The sequence below is a fragment of the Lycorma delicatula genome, chromosome 10 (assembly GCF_047948215.1).
Source record: "Lycorma delicatula isolate Av1 chromosome 10, ASM4794821v1, whole genome shotgun sequence".
Classification (NCBI taxonomy): domain Eukaryota; kingdom Metazoa; phylum Arthropoda; class Insecta; order Hemiptera; family Fulgoridae; genus Lycorma; species Lycorma delicatula.
This window is the reverse complement of record NC_134464.1, coordinates 13,056,947-13,077,375: the sequence shown is the minus strand read 5'-3', so window position 1 is coordinate 13,077,375 and position 20,429 is coordinate 13,056,947. Positions and strand designations below refer to the sequence as shown.

At 33.7% G+C, this 20,429-nt stretch overlaps 1 protein-coding gene and 1 long non-coding RNA gene across 2 annotated transcripts in view; one reads left to right on the top strand and one right to left on the bottom strand.

Annotated features, from left to right (window-relative positions):
- The window catches only part of LOC142331404 (neuropeptide F receptor-like), a 331,062-nt gene that overhangs the window by 88,819 nt on the left and 221,814 nt on the right, over positions 1-20,429 (bottom strand). The window lies entirely within an intron of this gene.
- LOC142331406 (uncharacterized) overlaps positions 1-20,429 on the top strand; it is a 58,180-nt gene that overhangs the window by 23,195 nt on the left and 14,556 nt on the right. The gene's annotated exons all lie outside the window — the stretch shown is intronic.

Here is a 20,429-nt window from a genome sequence, read left to right as displayed (position 1 = left end):
ACTGTGTTTCGTATCTCGAACGCGAGGTAAATGAAACCGTGCCTCGTCTGATATGAAATACAGTATTGTATAACTAACCGTTGCCGATGTTTTTGAGAAGCCACTCTGAATAATTAAAACGTTTTGGTTTGTTTGTTCTCTTAAGTTGTTCCACGGTTGTTAATAAGTAGATTGCCTATAACTCTAAGATTATGCCGTTAACGTGTGTGCTTGTAATATATACACGCAAATGTCGTTTATTGAACTTAATGTATACGATTATCTAAACTCGCTCAGTCGTATTACTTATTTGGAAATGGGAAACGATTTATTAAGGTTGTATATATTAGAGATGTATTTTAATTATGTACCGATAATTTTCGGAGTGTAGGCTACCTTGTAAGTTAGCTAAAATAAAAACCGAATGGAAAAAAGGATCGTTTAAAGGACGATTAGATATGGCCAAGAGATTTTTAAACTTCGTTACATAGTGTTTTTACGGTACCGAACCGGCGATGACCTCAAACGGAGCTTCTTATCGGAAGGACGAGTAAGGATATTAATTTGGTTTGGAAAGTCCCAGCTGTCGCAGTATGGGAGATTGTATTCAAATGTGAAGTACAATTTGGGTGAGAGGTCGTTCATAATAGATCGGCATGATACACGGTTCATCTCTATTATATTTAGGACTCGGGGGATATAAAAGTATTATATACTAACAGGAATAATAACCACGATAGTGGGGGTTATTGTTGTCGATAACAGCAATATTAATGGAAACTCCAAGTTACTTTATTTTAATATTATTATCATCGTTAAAATGTTTACGTTATTAATGCTTTTAGTCTACCGTGTTCCTTTCAGTTACGTTTATTGAAAAAATAGTATACGGTTGTTAGGGTGATTTTTATTGTAATTGAATTCGGTGCTGAATTCATTTAAATTTATTAAGGCTTTTGTTATACCGAGTAAATAACTTAAAATCGAACCGCTTCGACTAATCCAGTTACGACATGTAATATAATGTGTGAAATGAAAAAAATTATAACGTAAATCAAATTTGCAAAAGTTTACGCGTTTATCATCTAATAAATAAAAATGTAAACGTTCGTTTATTCAAAATCTTAGATCTCCGAAAGTACTTCATCGATTGCTTTGAAATTCTGGCACAACGTTGTATTCGAATACGCGCGTGTTTTTATATACCTACTATTATATAGATGTCACATCTTTGACAGGTAAAAACATGTTTTTTTTGTTTTTTTTTAAAAACAGCGTGATCTGTTGGAGTAAAAGCAACACACGCTATACTAAATATTTTACGATTCGATTTCAGTGTTTCTGATATGTGTGTATAGGCTAAAAAATATTGGACTGATTTACGCGCGAGGAAAAACGGGGAAATGGAAAGGGGAAAGGAGACAAAAATAAAAAGGGAAAGATGAAGTGAAAAGGGAAATAAGGGAAAGAGAAATGATGAAAGGAAAAAGGAAAAATGGGGAAAAGGGAATATTGTAAAAACGAAAGGTTAAATTTTGTGAAATTCCGTAACGTTCATTTTGGTGTTAATTTAATCTGTATATATATATATATATTGTCGCCGAATGGCTTTGACGGCTTATGGTAGCCCTGAAAAGGGCCGTCTTTGTTGTCGAATGGCTTCGACGGTTCGTAATTCATAACCTTGTTATGAAAAAAAACGGCTTTAGAAAAGGCCGTTTTTTTACGTTAGCTCTGAGAAGAGCTGTTTGGTTCGGAAGCTGGTCTCCGGCAAAGTCGGAGAGTTGCGGCTCGTCCATCGAAGTCTGACCGGACTTTCCCTCAGCGGCAGTCGGGTACCCACTACAGTGTGGCATTGGTGGCCTCCAGACCCCCGCAGTGTCGGGTCGGCGTCGGTCATCCTTCGGCGGCGCGGTTCTCCCCGAGCGATCTCACGCCGGGCCGGCTCCTGTTGCCGAGTCAGCCGGTCAGGGAGATTGAAGCCCGGCGAGCTGGAGCTGGAGCTGGAAGGTAGCATCCGCGTCCAGCGGCTCCCTCGGCAGGTCGGCCAGGTCTGCTGCTCCGGCGGGGATGTTGGCATCCGCCGGGAGGTCCCACGTTGAGCCGGCCAGGTAACTTCTGTCTTCTTCCACGTTCTTCTTCTTGGTCTTCTCCAGGTAGTGATCGACGATGAATTGAAAATTCACTGTCATGCACGCTATTTTATTGGAGCCTGAGAGTGATATGGCTGCAGCGCCGCTATGGTAGGAGAACTGCTGGGTGGGAGTGAAGTTGTGTCAGTTCGCCAGCTCACATCGTTGCTACCGTTATCGTCCGCCGATATTAAGTTAGACATATATGTGGTAACAATATATAAATATATATATATATTACATATATAATATACTCAAATCTAGCAATAGCGAAGCATTGCCGGGACTGCTAGTATTTCTATAAAAATTGTTCGTAATGAGTGCCTGCGTAGGTATGCAATTTGTGTTCTAGTAATCGTATCGATAGTCTCGTGACGTAAAACGTTGTTAACGCCGTCAACTTCTTTTTGAATATTATCTTTCACTACATCGATGGTATGAAAATTTTATTCATAATCTCTATTTTTCAAACAGTTCTAAAGGAAAAATGTAACTAGACCATTCCGGGGAACGCGGAGGTGCCCTCTGCTGGCAGTTTGTTCTTGTGTATAAGCCGCAAGAATACGTGCTAGTGAATCGTTTGACGTGTGACACGTTGCTCCGTTTTGATGAAAGAAGTATTACTGTTTTTCATGATTGAATTGTCTGGTAAAATTTTACCGCTTTATTACGTTAACTTATAGATTTTACCGGCAGAAGTTCGTTTTTGAATATATGCTTCCGTTATACGCGTAGCAACCCTTTATTCGATCGAGTAAGGCGTTTTAGAAAAACAAAACCGCATAGAACGAAACTTTACTGCAGTGAAGCGTGAACAGTTTGCAAGCGACAAAGAGTAGTAGCATAGACGACCAACAACGACGATTTAAAGGTAACGCTTAGCATCAGTTCTATCTGGCTCGGTTCGGTTTTAAATTGCTCATCCGGTACTTAGGTATGAGAAAATGTTTTAAAATTTAGTCTCGTTTGGATCAGATTTTATTCTGTTGATTATTCTGCTGTTAAAAATAATCAACAGAATACCGATCGATTCATTTATTTTTAAGGTAATGAAATTACACTTAAAGTTTTTATAACGATTTATGCTTTACATCTCTTCTATTATATTATAAGGAGGAAGAGGGATTTTGTTTGTTCGGGATAAACAAAAACATTACCCGATCGATTTCAACTAAATTTTTAGCCGTATCTCTTGGCATAACTTAGAAGGTTTTTGGATATATTTCATCTCGAATAATCTCTATATAAATATTTACATGTGTGTGTCGTAGTGGAGATCTGTCGGTTTAAACACAAATTTTAATGAATCGAATTAATAAATTATGAACTGTGCGCCTCTATCACTGTGTGAGCTGGGTTTGAACTGAACGATTGGAATCGATCGAATGATTATTATTACAAAAATAATAGAATTAAAATTACGTTAAATAAAGTAATGTTAAATTTTAAAAAAATTCTGTAATTTTTGTAAATTTGTAATGTAATGTTTTTCTATATGTAATGGGCTTTCCATAGGAACTGCGTGTGAGACGGGTGGTCAGGTATGCGAGCATCTAGCGGGAGGCTAGGCCACTCATCACGATTAACTGGTTACAAACGAGGTGCCCCTGAGGTGCTGTTTTGGGAACTGTAATGGGTTCTCTTATAATATCTGTGCAAACAATCGTCCGATTTTCAAAATTCAAACGGAGTAATTGTTAGTAGGTTGAAGCAAAACCGCACGCACCAGGTACTAACAGATCTAACAGATCACTGTTATTCGGAAATATATATACATAATATAAAATTTTTCTGTTTGTTACAGCATTACGCGAGCACCAACCGAGCGATTACTTTAAAATTTACAGGATACATTCTTGTTATCTCGGAGAAGGTTTTAAGCCATCGACCGAGGCACTAGCTCCTTTGAAGGTTTAGATATTAAAAATATTCATTATTTCTTCGGTCCTTAGGAGGCTTGTGAATTAGAGATAGTCATTAAAGAAAACTAAGAGATTAATCCTTTTACTTCATTATTATATTTCTGTCACCGTGGATACAAAAAAAAATTATGAGCTTTTGGTCGTCAAAGGTGTGTGTACATAGTTACTGCACTTACTACCGTTCTGTCTTTTGTAATTTAGCTTCTTTTTCAGGTTTCTCTAAAGCCTGAATACTATAATTATTATTTACGAGTATTATTCTCACAACTACGAGGATAACGTACAGTGCGGGGGTCAAGGGAGTGCAGTCCTCTGGGTAGATGGGAATGGCGAGCGAAGCGAGCTCTGCGACCATAAGGCTCCCTTGGCCCCGGGACTCCCTGAGTTGGCGCCCGGGCTGACCTGAGCCCTGAGGGTCCTCGTTCTGGCTAGACGGGCCGGCTGGAAGATATATTTATTGTGTGCGTTAGGGTGTATGCATTGTATATGTGTATATTATAGAAATATTATTTTTCTTATAATTTGAAGAAAAAATCCAGGGTATTTTAGATAAATTCCAACCGGCGAGTGACCAAATTATTATACAAAAAGTGTATATATTAATTTAACGGGATATAAAGGACAATTTTATTTTAAGTAGTATAATTGTATGCATTTTGTTAATAATTTATAGAGTTATTCATTTTGAAAATATAAACCCAGATTATTATTATTATTATTATTACCTTTTATGATACAGTTTAACATTTTTTATTGTTATCAGAACAGCTGATAAAGCTAAGCTTTGAATTCTACCTGTGCATTAGGCTTTGTACATTCTACCGATTGATTTTATAATAATTTATACAGTTTCTACTTTAATGGTTTAATACAAGTTATTATTAGCATTATGAGAGGCTTAAATTAGAAAACGGTTCAAAGATAGAGAGTGGCGATCCACTTTATCCTCTCATCCCTTTCGACCGATATTTTAGTCCGTATTTTGTCAAGGGTATTTGATTCGGTTAAGTTTGTTGGATAGCGGAGGGAGAAGGTTGAATATTGTAATATTGTTTCAAATTTCCTATCTTCTGTATTCTGTTTTCGGTAGGATAACATTTTGTTCTGTACTTGATATATTTTAGACAATTTATTTTGTGTGGAAATGAGAATTTGGAACATCGGTTTTTCTTCCCTTTTTTCTAATTAAGCGGTTCCGTTTTTACCAAAAGAATATTATTAGCTATTAATTAATATTATTATTACATTATTAGCCTAAGTTAAATAACATATTTTCTCTCAAACGGTTTAATTTTATCGTTAAAAAAACTAACAGGTGTTTGATTGTTCAATATATGACTTCGTAATTCACGATTAATTGCAAAATTTATTTATTTATGCCAAAAAAATTATACGATATTCAAGACAACAAATAAAACATGCTGTGTTAAAGGCAATCGGCAAAATCGAAGCTTGCGTCTAACTATCGGACTTCATTTCTAATTAAACTATAAATTACATAATTTCTACCGATTCATCAAATTTATTCAATAGAAACAATACAATATAAAAGATAAAATCAAAACCGTATTTAAAAATGACCGATGTAACTTGAGGTAACTTATATTTTTGAACTGCAGAAAGTTCGAGAAATCTCCGTATACATACCTTCAATTAACAAGTTGCTACTGCTTTGAGAATAACATTTTACCGCTTTCTAAAAACAAATGTTCTTTACCGATTTTAGTATCTCGGCTTTAAAGGTCACACAGAACGCACTCCTTTTTATTTGAGTCGCAAAGTCATATTGGAGGTAAGTCGAAAGGGCATCCACCACGCGTTACGATATAGGACGAAATGACATCGTGATAGTTTTTGTTCGGACATTCTCTTTTTATTTAAAAAGAAAATGGTAATTCCTATTTTCAGGTGTTGTAAAGGTGGTTAATATCGTGGACGTGTCTAGTTAAGGAGTCCGACTCATTTAGCTCTTCGACAGCGCGATAATGAACAATTTTCTGGTCGCTCTGGATCGGCCGTGATATTCCAACATAAACGCGCCCGATTGAAACGGCCACCGTGAAGCCCCGATCTTATCGTACTCGACAACTCATTGTGGGAAATAATAAAAGGATTATGTACCTCAACACCGATACGCAACAAATGAAGAATTACGTAACAGCGTGAAAGAAATCCTTTCAAATCGTAACTCTGGAGACATTTCGCAATACGTCAAGGAGAAGATTTCAAGACGTATAGCTCTTTGCTTTTAAATGCATAATTATTTATTTAAAAATTATTTTAAATAAATAATTTTTATTTCAAATGTATATAAATGTTAAAAATATAAACTAAGTCCAAAACCTATTTGTTTATGGTTGCGGATATTTTAAGTGTGAATTAGTTTTATTAAAAAAAAATGATTGGAAATCTATATTATCTTTTTTCTACTTATCAATTTCTATTTATCTTGAGGCTTGTTAGTGGATTAAGGTTTTGGTAAGGGGAATCCAGGTGTTTCTAGACTTTTAAAATGGGTAAACGAGTACTCATTTTTACGTAAGGGGTATTGCATATATACAGTGAATTTTGGTTATAGGAACACCGGTTATTCGAAGCAGTCGTCTAATAAAGTAGTTTGTAAAAAAAGAACAATATTGGTATAATTTTCATGTAAAATTACGCCGTATTAATGGCCCAAAATGCCACAAAATGGCACAAAATCTCGGTTTTAAAGTTAATACTCGTAGTGCAGTGTCATAATGCCATGAGATTGCGCAAATGATCTGGATGCTTTTTGTTATGTATGCGGTGAGTTTACCGTAAAATTAAATAGAAAAAACATTATACATTTAATTAAAAAAGCATATCGTTTGTACTTTCAGTGTAAAATTGGTGATTAGGATAAGACGTGGACTCCTCATATAGTATGCGCTAATTTTTCTGTATACTTAAGAGAATGGCTGAAAGGTACACGGAAGGCTTTGCCGTTTGTATTTAAAACTAAGGGCGATAGAAAAATTCAATTTACAGATCTATAATGTGCGCAACAAAGCAATTCAAGAAATGGTATCGCACTTAAAGAAACATTAAAAAATTTTTTTCTTGTCTATCGGTGTAATTAAAGTATTTCGTTTAGTTAACTCCTGTATACCGGTTACGAATATTAATTTTGACCTTACAGTATACAATCATCGGTTGTTATTACTGTATTATTTGTAAACAATTTATTTAAAGAGTAATCAAGGGACTTTTACTCTAACGTGATATTTCAAGTAAGATTGTTGAATTAATAATCGTATAAATATCTGATGTTAATAAAAACTAATATTTTAGCGGTTTTGTAACCGTCCACTTTTATTAAAGAATTGAAGGATCGTATCTAACTTTCAAATGAAATAAGTTTAAATGAAGCGCAGCAAAAATGTATATGTGTAATTCAACAAATTACACAAGTGTTAGTGATATAAGGAAGTCATATGGTGCCCACATCAGATTTTTTTGTCTCATTTAAACATTCCTAAAATTAAATTTAAAATTTTAATTTAATCTGATAAATTGTTAACATCATTGAGTTCGCTTCACCATCCTAATTTAAATCAACTAATGAATTATTAATACTTTCAGTGTTCTTATTTTAATCTCGTGCGGGTCAATTTTAAAAACACCAGTCGCACTAACAACATTCAAATAGATATTTTAAAATACCGAATGGTTTTTTTAAGTAAATTTTTTACGGAATAAATAGTAACATGTTTATTTTTTTCAAAACAATTACATTTGACTTTAAATAATATACTCTTATATTTAAAATATATTGCAATTAATATGATCAAATTATAAATTTATAATAAAATATCTACAACAAAATTATCGATTAAATTGATAAGAAGAAATGTATATCCGACTAAAAGGGTAGACAAAACTGATTTTACATACGAGTAAGATCGTTTAACGAATCAAGATATATTACCAAATCAGCCACCGCTACACAACTAGAAAAAATCATTCATCATTTGAAACGATTTAAACAAAACTTTAGACGTAAGACTATGCTGGTTGCCTGCTTCCTGATTTTCTGTATAAATAGCGCCGGTAGCAGAATCCTAGTTCACGCTGGTGAGCGCACAAAGTAATTAACACTTGAAAGAATCGATTTTATCAGTTGAGTTGTGAATTTTATTCTAAAGGGGATGAGCTCCAGCAGTAGTGATGATGTATTTTTTTTACGATTAGTGTTTAAAGTTGAATATTTTTACTTCCTTGTACGATGTAAAGGAAGTATTGTGATGACGAAAAATTTCGGTTTTCAGATTTCAACGGAAACATCCGTTTTGATCATCCTTGAATCCATTTTGACTAGTTTCGGCGTGACGTCTGTACGTACGTGTATACACGTATTTCGCGTAACTCAAAAACGATTTGCCGTAGGATGTTGAAATTTTGGATTTAGGACTGTTGTAACATCTAGTTGTTCATCTCCCCTTTTGATTGCGATCGACTGAACAAAAAAAGCCCAAATCCAAAAAAAATGGATTTTGGACATTTTCTTAACTGCAGCCCTCATTGAGAGCTTTTCAAGGATGTATCATAAGCGGTACTTATTTGCATCGGTTCCAGAGTTATAACCAAATAAAATTTTAATTAATGAAATATTTGGATCTTACAAGGGAAGACACATCGGCTCGAATCAGCCTTCATCTCCTATTTTTTAACTTAAATGTATTGATTTATTAATAATTATTACCTTCTGATTGTTAAAAATGTTTACGGTGTTCAATGTTTACGTATTCAATAACAATAAAAAAAATATATGAAAAAATATCAGAAGTTATTAATAAAATAAAATTTTATTATGTACTTTTCATTTTAAAAAAATGTGTATATATAATTTAATAAGCGTTCAAGGAAGTCATACGGTGTCTACATCAGATTTTTGTACTTGCAATTTTCTAGTTCTATAACTTTGAGATAACAGATCTATAAACGTTTTGGTTAACATACGAGTATATTAAAATAGGTCTTTTATAATACTTTCGTCGAATTTCAGGTAGTTTTAGTTAATTATTTTGGGGGCAAAGGATGTTTAAAAAAGAATCTTGCATTTCTAACACCAATATCGGATCGAAATAATAGTTTAATCATGTTATGTAGTTTTAGAACAAAAAAGTTTTAGTTTCAATCTAAAAATTTAGAAGGGTGGTTAAGAAGAATTGTTAAAATAATGAAATCAAAAATTCATTTAAATACTTTCAGTCAATAGCCCTTAACGATCCTGCGGATTAGCTTATCCGAGAAGAACGCTACAAATATTTTCCAATAGTAAACATAATATTATTATGTTGAAATTATTAATTGTTGAACTAATAAGAGATTGTTGAATTATTAAGAGCACTGATCTGAGCATGCGAACAAATTATTAAATTCCATATGCCTCTTTGGACCCACAGTCTTCAATATATTGTACAGAGTGTCTGGGCTAAAGGTATCCTTAAGTTATAGCTTATATTAAGAGAACCAGATAATATAATTTAACAATTTTTTTTAATAAAATTCAGCAATTCGCCAAGTTTTAATGTAGGCTAATAAAGTTCAATATGTGCACCTTTTTTAGCTCGGTAGACTTCTAGATGATAATCTAACATGCAATTATTGCCAGGTTTTAGGAGCATCTTGCGGCGTTATTATACCATCAGCTTTAACAATTCTCTGTTTAAAATCGTTCAAATCTCGAACTTTTTTTGGTATACATAACATTTAATAAATCACGAAGCAAAACTATGCGATGGAGTGATATCCTTCAAGCAGTTAGACCTTCTCGTTCGATCCAACATCTGGGAAAAGCGTTTTTCAAGAACATGGTAAAATCTCGATGAAAGAATGGTGGAGGACCATCTTGTTAGAAACCGCAGCCTGCAGGAATCTGTGGAGCAGCAAAGTTCTCATGTCAAGGTAGATTGTCTTGTCATGGTGAGCTCCATAAAAAAAAAAATACGGGCTGATGACTCCATTTTTGTGCAGTCGTACCAGGCATTGACTTCCAGTGTGTCCCTTTCATTTTTTATTGTTATATTTAGGGTTACCAAACCCCATACCTCCACACCAAATCTTATTAAAAATTCCATTAGAACTTTATTCATTAGTAAAAGAGTTTTACGTGTGTGATAATTTTTTTTTGTCTTCTGTCATTAGACTGGTTTGATGCAGCTCTCCAAGAATTCCTATCTAGTGCTAGTCATTTCAGTTCGGTATTGCCCCTACATCCTACATCCCTAGCAATTTGTTTTACATATTCCAAACGTTGCCTGTCTGCACAATTTTTTTCCTTCTACCTATCCCTCCAGTATTAAAGTGACTATTCCAGGATGCCTTAATATCTGGCCTATAAGTCTGTCTCTTCTTTTAACTATATTTTTCCAAATGCTTCTTTCTTCATCTATTTGCCGCAATACCTCTTCATTTGTCACTTTATCTACCTAACTGATTTTTAACATTCTCCTATAGCATCCCATTTCAAAACCTTCTATTCTTTTCTTCTCAGATACTCCAATTGTCCAAGTTTCACTTCCATATAAAGCAACGCTTCAAACATATATTTCAAAAATCTTTTCCTGACGTTTAAATTAATTTTATATGCAAACAAACTATATTTCTGACTGAAAGTTCGTTTCGCCTGTGCTATTCGGCATTTTATATCGCTCCTGCTTCGTCCATCTTTAGTAATTCTACTTCCCAAATAACAAAATTCTTCTACCTCCATAATCTTTTCTCTTCCTATTTTTCCATTCAGTGGTCCATCTTCGTTAGTTCTACTACATTTCATTACTTTTGTTTTGTTCTTGTTTATTTTCATGCGGTAGTTCTTGTGTAGGACTTCATCCATGCCGTTCATTGTTCCTTCTAAACCTTTTTTACTTTCAGTTAGAATTACTATATCATCAGCAAATGTAGCATCTTTATCTTTTCACCTTGCACTGTTAATGAAAAATCTTTTACTGAAAATTTTTGAGGTAATAAATTCTATTCAGACAAGCTCTAATTTTACAAGTATTTAAGTGACAATCCCATTTCAATTTATTGTCGACTATCACATCCAGGTATTTACCTCATCGGTTACTGTCAATCTATTACAAGTACATGACTCATTATTACTGATACCGAGTCTGAAGAGACGATTACAATTGTCAGCAATTCATATGGACAAGGAATAAAACCGATTTGAAATATACGAACATAGTTTTTTTGTTTATAACGAGTTGGTTACCATGATATCATATTAAAAATGCATTAAAATCATCCTGCAATAAATATTCTGCTGCATGAAGAATTTTGTGTGCAGCTAAAAGTACATAGTCATCGGCATTCATAAACCTAAACTGTGGGATAGATTCTTTAAAATTCCATTAACATAAATTACATGTAAAATCGGGTCTAGGTACTTCCGTGTGGCACCCAAAATTATAATTCATCGGATCGCTAAAACTACTTCCTATTTTAACAACAAATTTTCTTTGAAGCCAATCAAGGAGATGACCTACAATTTCTATTCTTTTTAAGGGATAAGCACGATTTCATGACTGAGGGTGTCAAAAGCTTTACTGAAATCTACAAAAACCCTAATAACGTGACAATTAGAATTTAATTTATTGTTTATAAAGTTGACATATTCAATTAACAAATCTCTTAACATACTTTCCTCTCTGAAAACCAAACTGTTTTTTACATAATATATTATTTTCCAATAAGTAATTATTTAAATAATTTACCATATATTTTTCCAAAACTTTTTCAATTATCGGGAGAATAGCTGTAGGGCTATAATTGTTTACTAAACTACGATCATCCTGTTTAAAATGGGTCTTATTATAGCGACCTTCATTAAATCAGGAAAAGTACATGTTTTTATGACAAATTTACTAAATTAGCATAAATAATAATAATAAAAAACACCGTTGTTCGGTCTTGTAGGATAAAATCTATTCGGCAGTTTTGTTCCCCGACCCGATCTAACGGTTTGCAATCTTGAAAAATATAATACAGCAATTAACGCCTACAAAATACAAGATATTTTAAAAAGAAGTCAATGTAGAGAAATCGTTTCAAAAAAAGTAGAAATTGTTTTATGAGTAGAAGGAAAAATTCCTTAATTACCTTTGTATTAAGATTCGGAAATATGAAAATAGACTGCTTTTAATAAAACTTGTATTTGTGCTGTAAAAGATTTATGGATCTACAGTACGGTCCTAATACGAAGAAAAAATAGAATTCTTTTGTAATTTTGTTCGTTCTTCTACCCTCCTTCTCTCACTCTCTCTCTCTCTACATATATATATATATATATATATATATATATATATATATATAAAGAAAACGTTAATTGGACTTACGAACATTTTCTCTTTCAAATCTTTCTTTTTTCGCGAAAATCGGTCGCATTGTTAACTTTTTAATTATTGAAAAAACTTTTTTGGATTGAACAACGGACGGTTAAATCTTTTTAGTAATTGATTAAATTGATAAATCTTTTTATTTTATTACTTTCTGTGTAGTTAAAAACTCTGTCTAATTTAAGAAAGGGATCGACGTTTGTGGAGGAGTTGCTGTTTTAGACATTTAAGTACAGCTTGGGATTGAATGGGACTGAGGCAAAGACCCGAAAAGTCTTTCTATCTATATTTCTATATTTTATTTCTGAAATAAGTTCTTATATTTTATACTTTATGGACAATAAGTGGTGTCGATCGCTCGGTGGTTACCGAAGGAGTGCGCTCTTATTTACGTTGTTTAATAATTCTTGATAGATAATGAGTCATCAAAACCATTCAGTTACCATTTTATACTATTACGTTAAATAAATAATACAGGGCGTTTCATAATGTTCTTAGGCGTTAGAAAAATTCAGTACAAAAAAAGTATTTCACTTACCTAAATGAAAGTTGTACGAGGTGATGCAGGGACTCAAACAGTTTTTGTTAAAATCTATAAATGTTCAATATGTGCTCCTCTGGTGACACGGCACACATCAACACGAAAATCTAACTCTTGGTAAACTCGTTCTAACATGTCATTTTCGATAGAGTTGATCGCATTGATTATGCGATCCTTTAGCTCAGCGATATCATGCGGCATCGGTGGGATAAACACCTTATCTTTCACGTAACCCCAGAGAAAGAAATCACACTGTCTCACGAGAGATCGCACAAAAATGTTTACTTTCGGAGAATCCCAAATGTGTTCCACATAAGCGTGCGGGTTTTCAGTTCCCCAAACTCGCACGTTATGACGGTTTACTTTGCCGCTGATGATGGAAAGTAACTTCATCGCTGAAAATTATCTTGTTTAGAAAACCTTCATCTAACATCTTTTCCTGTAACTGTAAACAAAAATCGAGCCTACGTGTTTTATCTCCATCAGAAAGACGCTGGATTAATTGAAGACGGTACGGTTTGCATAATAAACGTTTACGGAGAACTCTCCACACTGTTGTTTTCGGAATTCCTAATTCTCTGCCTGCAGCCGCAGTCGATTTTGACGGGCTGCGAATGAAACTTGCACGCACACGTTCGACATTGACTTCTGAGGTGGATGGACGACCGGTTGATTTTCGCTTGTACAAGCAACCGGTTTCACTGAATTTTTTTTACCGTGCACGAATTGAATTGTCACTTGGTGGCTCCTTATGAAATTTCAACCCAAACGCACGTTGCTCAGAAATTTCTGACTTTGACAAGTGAAATTCTAACACACGAAACGGCTTCTCGCTTCCCGTGGCAGCCATTTTCTCTACTGTCGACGCCTAGCGAGCGAATGGTTTACTAACTGCCTAGTATATGTGGAAAAAACCATTTGAAGTACTCTTTCGTACAGTACTTCTTATGAGTGAAATAGTTTTTTGTTAATGAATTTTCGAAACTCCGAAGAACATTATGAAACGCTCTGTATATTTGCAAGATTTTACTTTTCCCCCTAACCCTATAGAACTATAGCTATAGAAGGAAAATTACGGTAATCGCTTCAATTTGAACATACGCGATTTTCACCGGATCTTTACGTTTTGACACCTAAAAACTGGATGAAAATTTTCCGAATGTTTATATGCACGTGTGTGTGTGTGTGTGTGTTCGATGTTAGGTGTTGCATCCTAATAGCCCTAATACCTCCAGAAATACTCGACCGATTTTGAGGAAACTTGGGCAATTACTTCTAAATATAGGGCATTGATGCCATTAAATTTTCAACTTAAAAGTTAAGGGGGATGAAGCTGTAGAGCAAGGTCACCCTCATTATCTGAAATTTCACCTAATTAAGGTCTTATTTTTCTTAAGCACATAACAGTTAAAAAATAATAATATTTCCAAAAAAATCTTGCAAAATCGCACCCACCCGCAAAAATTCTCTAAATAAACTAGTGGCTAAGCGGGTATACTACCTCAATAGTACAACCTCTCACCACAAGGAGTCCTAGTGCAGCACTGATGTACAGCTTCTGTAGTCGTCTGATATGTTGTGACGTCACAGATGAGCGGTAGCATTAAATAAATGAATACTATTTAAAGTGGCTGTTAGTACCGCCACACCCGCGCGAATGAAATACGGTATGCGCGTGCGCTTTAGTTAGAATCATTCAATTAAATAAATAAAAAATATATTTAAATAAAATCATAAATATTTTTAATTAAGTTGTGTGTGTAAGCTGTGAATCAGAAAAAAGCCGCGTGGCGGAAACCCTACAACTTTGTTGTCAGCTTTTTTTATTATTAATAGACTCCATTCTTTTTTTGAAGAATTTTCAGCAAAAATATATTTCTAAAAATATCTAAATAAGAAAGGCTTTTTAAAAAAGAAGGCGTAAAACGTAGTTTAGGTATACAATTCCTCCAATATTTTTTTCTTTTGTTTTATTTACAATAAATTAAAAACGCAATGTTAAATGTAAGCTTTAACCTCCGTTTAATTTTTACTTATTGTCTGAAGGGAAATAGGTCATAAAGGAAAAACGTTGTAATGGTGTTTAATATATGTAGTAGGAATCGCATAATATTTTCAAACTTATTTGTTTATTTTATACGTAAAAACGTTTAAATTTTCTTACATAAATTTTATTATTCCTGTAAATTTACGAATGATTTCATAAATCCAGTATTATAATCGTATATAACATGTTCTATGCATAAAGGACAAAATTTTCCCTGCTGTTAATGGATTTTACCGTACAATAATAACATTATATGGATGTAAATGTACGTTTAAACATTTTAAACTGTATTACATTTCCGTTCAGAAAACTGGATTAGAGAATTGTCTGGGTTAGTTGGACTGGAGTCGTGGTGGTGTTGGGGAAGTAAATGGTTTTAGTAATATGTGGTTTGGCATTCTCAGTAATGGTTTGGTTATTTGTCCTGTTGATTTTGTAACGTTTATGACGGAAATAATGATTGAAATCGTTATGGCAATAATTATGGGTAATGTAAATATTTATCGATATTTATTTGTTATAGAAATGTACCGGTTTATAATTTTTTTTTTTTTTAAAAGGTGATATTATTTTTAAGATCATTATATTTCTGAGGTTTTGCTTTTTTAAGTTTTACTTATAATAAATATTATGTTAATTCTCCAGATTTTGGAATAAATTTAGTATTACTTTTATTCACAAAGCAGTTGTTATTTTTGGAGATAACTATAACTGTATGTCAGCCTATAATTGCTAAAGAGAATAAATAAATTATCGGAAGAATTTTTTGAAAAACTAACCACACATTTATGCTCTTTAAAAAAGGCTATTAACGGGGGTTTTAAATATTTTGACATTTTAAAGAAGGGTACATATAAAGTGTGTTATGGTATCTTAGGAAACAAAATTCTCCCTAGGAGTAATATTTTCATTGCTTTTTTTTGTTTAGCCTCCGGAACCCCCGAAAGGTATTATTTAGAGGATGAATGAGGATGATATGTATGAATGCAAATGAAGTGTAGTCTTGTACAGCCTCGGGTATACCATTCCTGAGATGTGTGGTTGTTTTTTTTTATACGGATTTGAGTACTAGATCGTGGATACCGGTGTTCTTTGGTGGTTGGGTTTCAATTAACCACACTTCTCAGGAACGGTTGATCCGGAACTGTACAAGACTACACTTCATTTACGTTCTTACATACCATCCTCATTCATCCTCTAAAGTAATACCTTAGGGTAGTTCCGGAGGCTAAACAAAAAAAAAGATAATAACCCTGAAGTAAAAAGTTACATATATATATGTATTTGTTGTTGTTTGTACTCTAATGTCGACATATTACAAAATAGAATTATAAACGAGTGTTTCGGTCTACAGTAAAAAAAAAAACTATTATTACATTTGCTATTTAAAAATTAAAATTATCTACTTAAAAATTAAAGAGATGAAATATTTCGTTTAATAGAACGTAATAATATTAAAAATCTCTATCTTATAAAAACAAAATTTATAAAAAAAATACGAATAATTCACGTGTACACGCTTACAATAAATTATAGTAAATTAAAAATAATTGCAGTAAAAAAGGCAAAAAAAGGCGTTTTTTTGCATTAAATTGGTATTTGAAGTTAGGAGTAGCTTTACTTACCGTTTGGGGATGCTCTTTTTATGGATGTCACTTAATTTTTAAATTGGTATTTAAAAAATAAAATTTAAAATAATACAATAAAAATAGGATAGGGAAACTTACACTTTAATATCTACACATCTCTTCATATTTAAATGACTTGATAAATAAATGACGTGATATTTAATAATTAAAAGTCCGATGTATACTATAAGATAAACGAGGTCGTGGTTTTAAATTGATTTTTATTCAAAATCAGTAAAAGATCTTTAATAATTAAATATAGATTGTTTTTATTTTTACGTAAAATATCTATTTTTCAAACCGAATGAATTATACAATTTTAAGGTGTTGTAGATTGGTAACCCCCCCCCAAATTACAAAATAGTTTATTTCATTATATTTTTGGACAGTCTAATGTTTTAGGTAGATTTCATAAGAAAGCTACCTATTATAATGGATACATGATTCCACTTCCAGAAAATTTCGACATATCTTCGCGTTTCACATCTCCCAAACCCCAAAAACACCGTCATCTCAAATACAGTTATATATACATTTATATATATATATTTCAATTTCTTGTGGACACGATAACTGCCGTACTCTTTAGCGCCAATCACTTTCAAATTGTTCCTTAAAAATAACTCGTTCCAAAATATCAGTCGAGTTCGTTTTTTTTTTTTTTTTTCTTGTCTTCAGTCATTTGACTGGTTTGATGCAGCTCTCCAAGATTCCCTATCTAGTGCTAGTCGTTTCATTTCAGTATACCCTCTACACCCTACATCCCTAACAATTTGTTTTACATACTCCAAACGTGGCCTGCCTACACAATTTTTCCCTTCTACCTGTCCTTCCAAAATTAAAGCGACTATTCCAGGATGCCTTAGTATGTGGCCTATAAGTCTGTCTCTTCTTTTAACTATATTTTTCCAAATGCTTCTTTCTTCATCTATTTGCCGCAATATCTCCTCATTTATCACTTTATCCACCCATCTGATTTTTAACATTCTCCTATAGCACCACATTTCAAAAGCTTCTAACCTTTTCTTCTCAGATACTCCGATTGTCCAAGTTTCACTTCCATATAAAGCGACACTCCAAACATACACTTTCAAAAATCTTTTCCTGACATTTAAATTAATTTTTGATGTAAACAACTTATATTTCTTACTGAAGGCTCGTTTAGCTTGTGCTATTCGGCATTTTATATCGCTCCTGCTTCGTCCATCTTTAGTAATTCTACTTCCCAAATAACAAAATTCTTCTACCTCCATAATCTTTTCTCCTCCTATTTTCACATTCAGTGGTCCATCTTTGTTATTTCTACTACATTTCATTACTTTTGTTTTGTTCTTGTTTATTTTCATGCGATAGTTCTTGCGTAGGACTTCATCTATGCCGTTCATTGTTTCTTCTAAATCCTTTTTATTCTCGGCTAGAATTACTATATCATCAGCAAATCGTAGCATTTATATCTTTTCACCTTGTACTGTTACTCCGAATCTAAATTGTTCTTTAACATCATTAACTGCTAGTTCCATGTAAAGATTAAAAAGTAACGGAGATAGAGAACATCCTTGTCGGACTCCCTTTCTTATTATGGCTTCTTTCTTATGTTCTTCAATTGCTACTGTTGCTGTTTGGTTCCTGTACATGTTAGCAATTGTTCTTCTATCTCTGTATTTGAACCCTAATTTTTTTAAAATGCTGAACATTTTATTCCAGTCTACGTTATCGAATGCCTTTTCTAGGTCTATAAACGCCAAGTATGTTGGTTTGTTTTTCTTTAATCTTCCTTCTACTATTAATCTGAGGCCTAAAATTGCTTCCCTTGTCCCTATACTTTTCCTGAAACCAAATTGGTCTTCTCCTAACACTTCCTCCACTCTCCTCTCAATTCTTCTGTATAGAATTCTAGTTAAGATTTTTGATGCATGACTAGTTAAACTAATTGTTCTGTATTCTTCACATTTATCTGCCCCTGCTTTCTTTGGTATCATTACTATAACACTTTTTTTGAAGTCTGATGGAAATTCCCCTTTTTCATAAATATTACACACCAGTTTGTATAATCTATCAATCGCCTCCTCCCCTGCACTGCGCAGTAATTCTACAGGTATTCCGTCTATTCCAGGAGCCTTTCTGCCATTTAAATCTTTTAATGCTCTCTTAAATTCAGATCTCAGTATTGTTTCTCCCATTTCATCCTCCTCAACTTCCTCTTCTTCCTCTATAAAACCATTTTCTAATTCATTTCCTCCGTATAACTCTTCAATATATTCCACCCATCTATCGACTTTACCTTTCGTATTATATATAGGTGTACCATCTTTGTTTAACACATTATTAGATTTTAATTTATGTACCCCAAAATTTTCCTTAACTTTCCTGTATGCTCCGTCTATTTTACCAATGTTCATTTCTCTTTCCACTTCTGAACACTTTTCTTTAATCCACTCTTCTTTCGCCAGTTTGCACTTCCTGTTTATAGCATTTCTTAATTGCCGATAGTTCCTTTTACTTTCTTCATCACTAGCATTCTTATATTTTCTACGTTCATCCATCAGCTGCAATATATCGTCTGAAACCCAAGGTTTTCTACCAGTTCTCTTTATTCCGCCTAAGTTTGCTTCTGCTGATTTAAGAATTTCCTTTTTAACATTCTCCCATTCTTCTTCTACATTTTCTATCTTATCTTTTTTACTCAGACCTCTTGCGATGTCCTCCTCAAAAATCTTCTTTACCTCCTCTTCCTCAAGCTTCTCTAAATTCCACCGATTCATCTGACACCTTTTCTTCAGGTTTTTAAACCCCAATCTACATTTCATTATCACCAAATTATGGTCGCTATCAATGTCTGCTCCAGGGTAAGTTTTGCAGTCAACGAGTTGATTTCTAAATCTTTGCTTAACCATGATATAATCTATCTGATACCGTCCAGTATCGCCTGGCTTTTTCCAAGTGTATATTCTTCTATTATGATTTTTAAATTGGGTGTTGGCAATTACTAAATTATACTTCGTGCAAAACTCTATAAGTCGGTTCCCTCTTTCATTCCTTTTGCCCAGCCCGTATTCACCCACTATATTTCCTTCCTTGCCTTTTCCAATGCTTGCATTCCAATCTCCAACTATTATTAAATTTTCATCCCCTTTTACGTGTTTAATTGCTTCATCAATCTCTTCGTATACACATTCTACCTCATCATCATCATGGGCGCTTGTAGGCATATAGACGTTAACAATCGTTGTCGGTTTAGGTTTTGAATTTATCCTTATTACAATGACTCTATCGCTATGCGTCTTGAAATACTCCACTCTCCTCCCTATTTTCTTGTTCATCACGAAACCTACTCCTGCCTGCCCGTTATTTGACGCTGAGTTAATTACTCTAAAGTTACCCGACCAAAAGTCGCCTTCCTCTTCCCACCGAACCTCACTAATTCCTACTATATCCACGTTTACCCTATCCATTTCCCTTTTTAAATTCTCTAGCCTACCAACCTTTTTTAAGCTTCTAACATTCCACGCTCCGACTCGTAGAATGTTATTTTTTACTTTTCTGGTGACCCCTTCCTTAGTAGTCCCCACCCGGAGATCCGAACGGGGGACTATTTTACCTCCGGAATATTTTACCAAGGAAGGCGCCTCCATTATTGCTTTTGAAAATGCAGAGCCACATTTTCTTGGAAAAAAAACAGCTGTAGTTTTCCATTGCTTTCAGCTGCGCAGTACTCAGAGGACTGAGTGATGTTGATATGGCCGTTTAAGTCATTGTGATTTACGCCCCTAACAACTACTGAAAGAGCTGCTGCCCTCTTTCAGGAATCATTCCT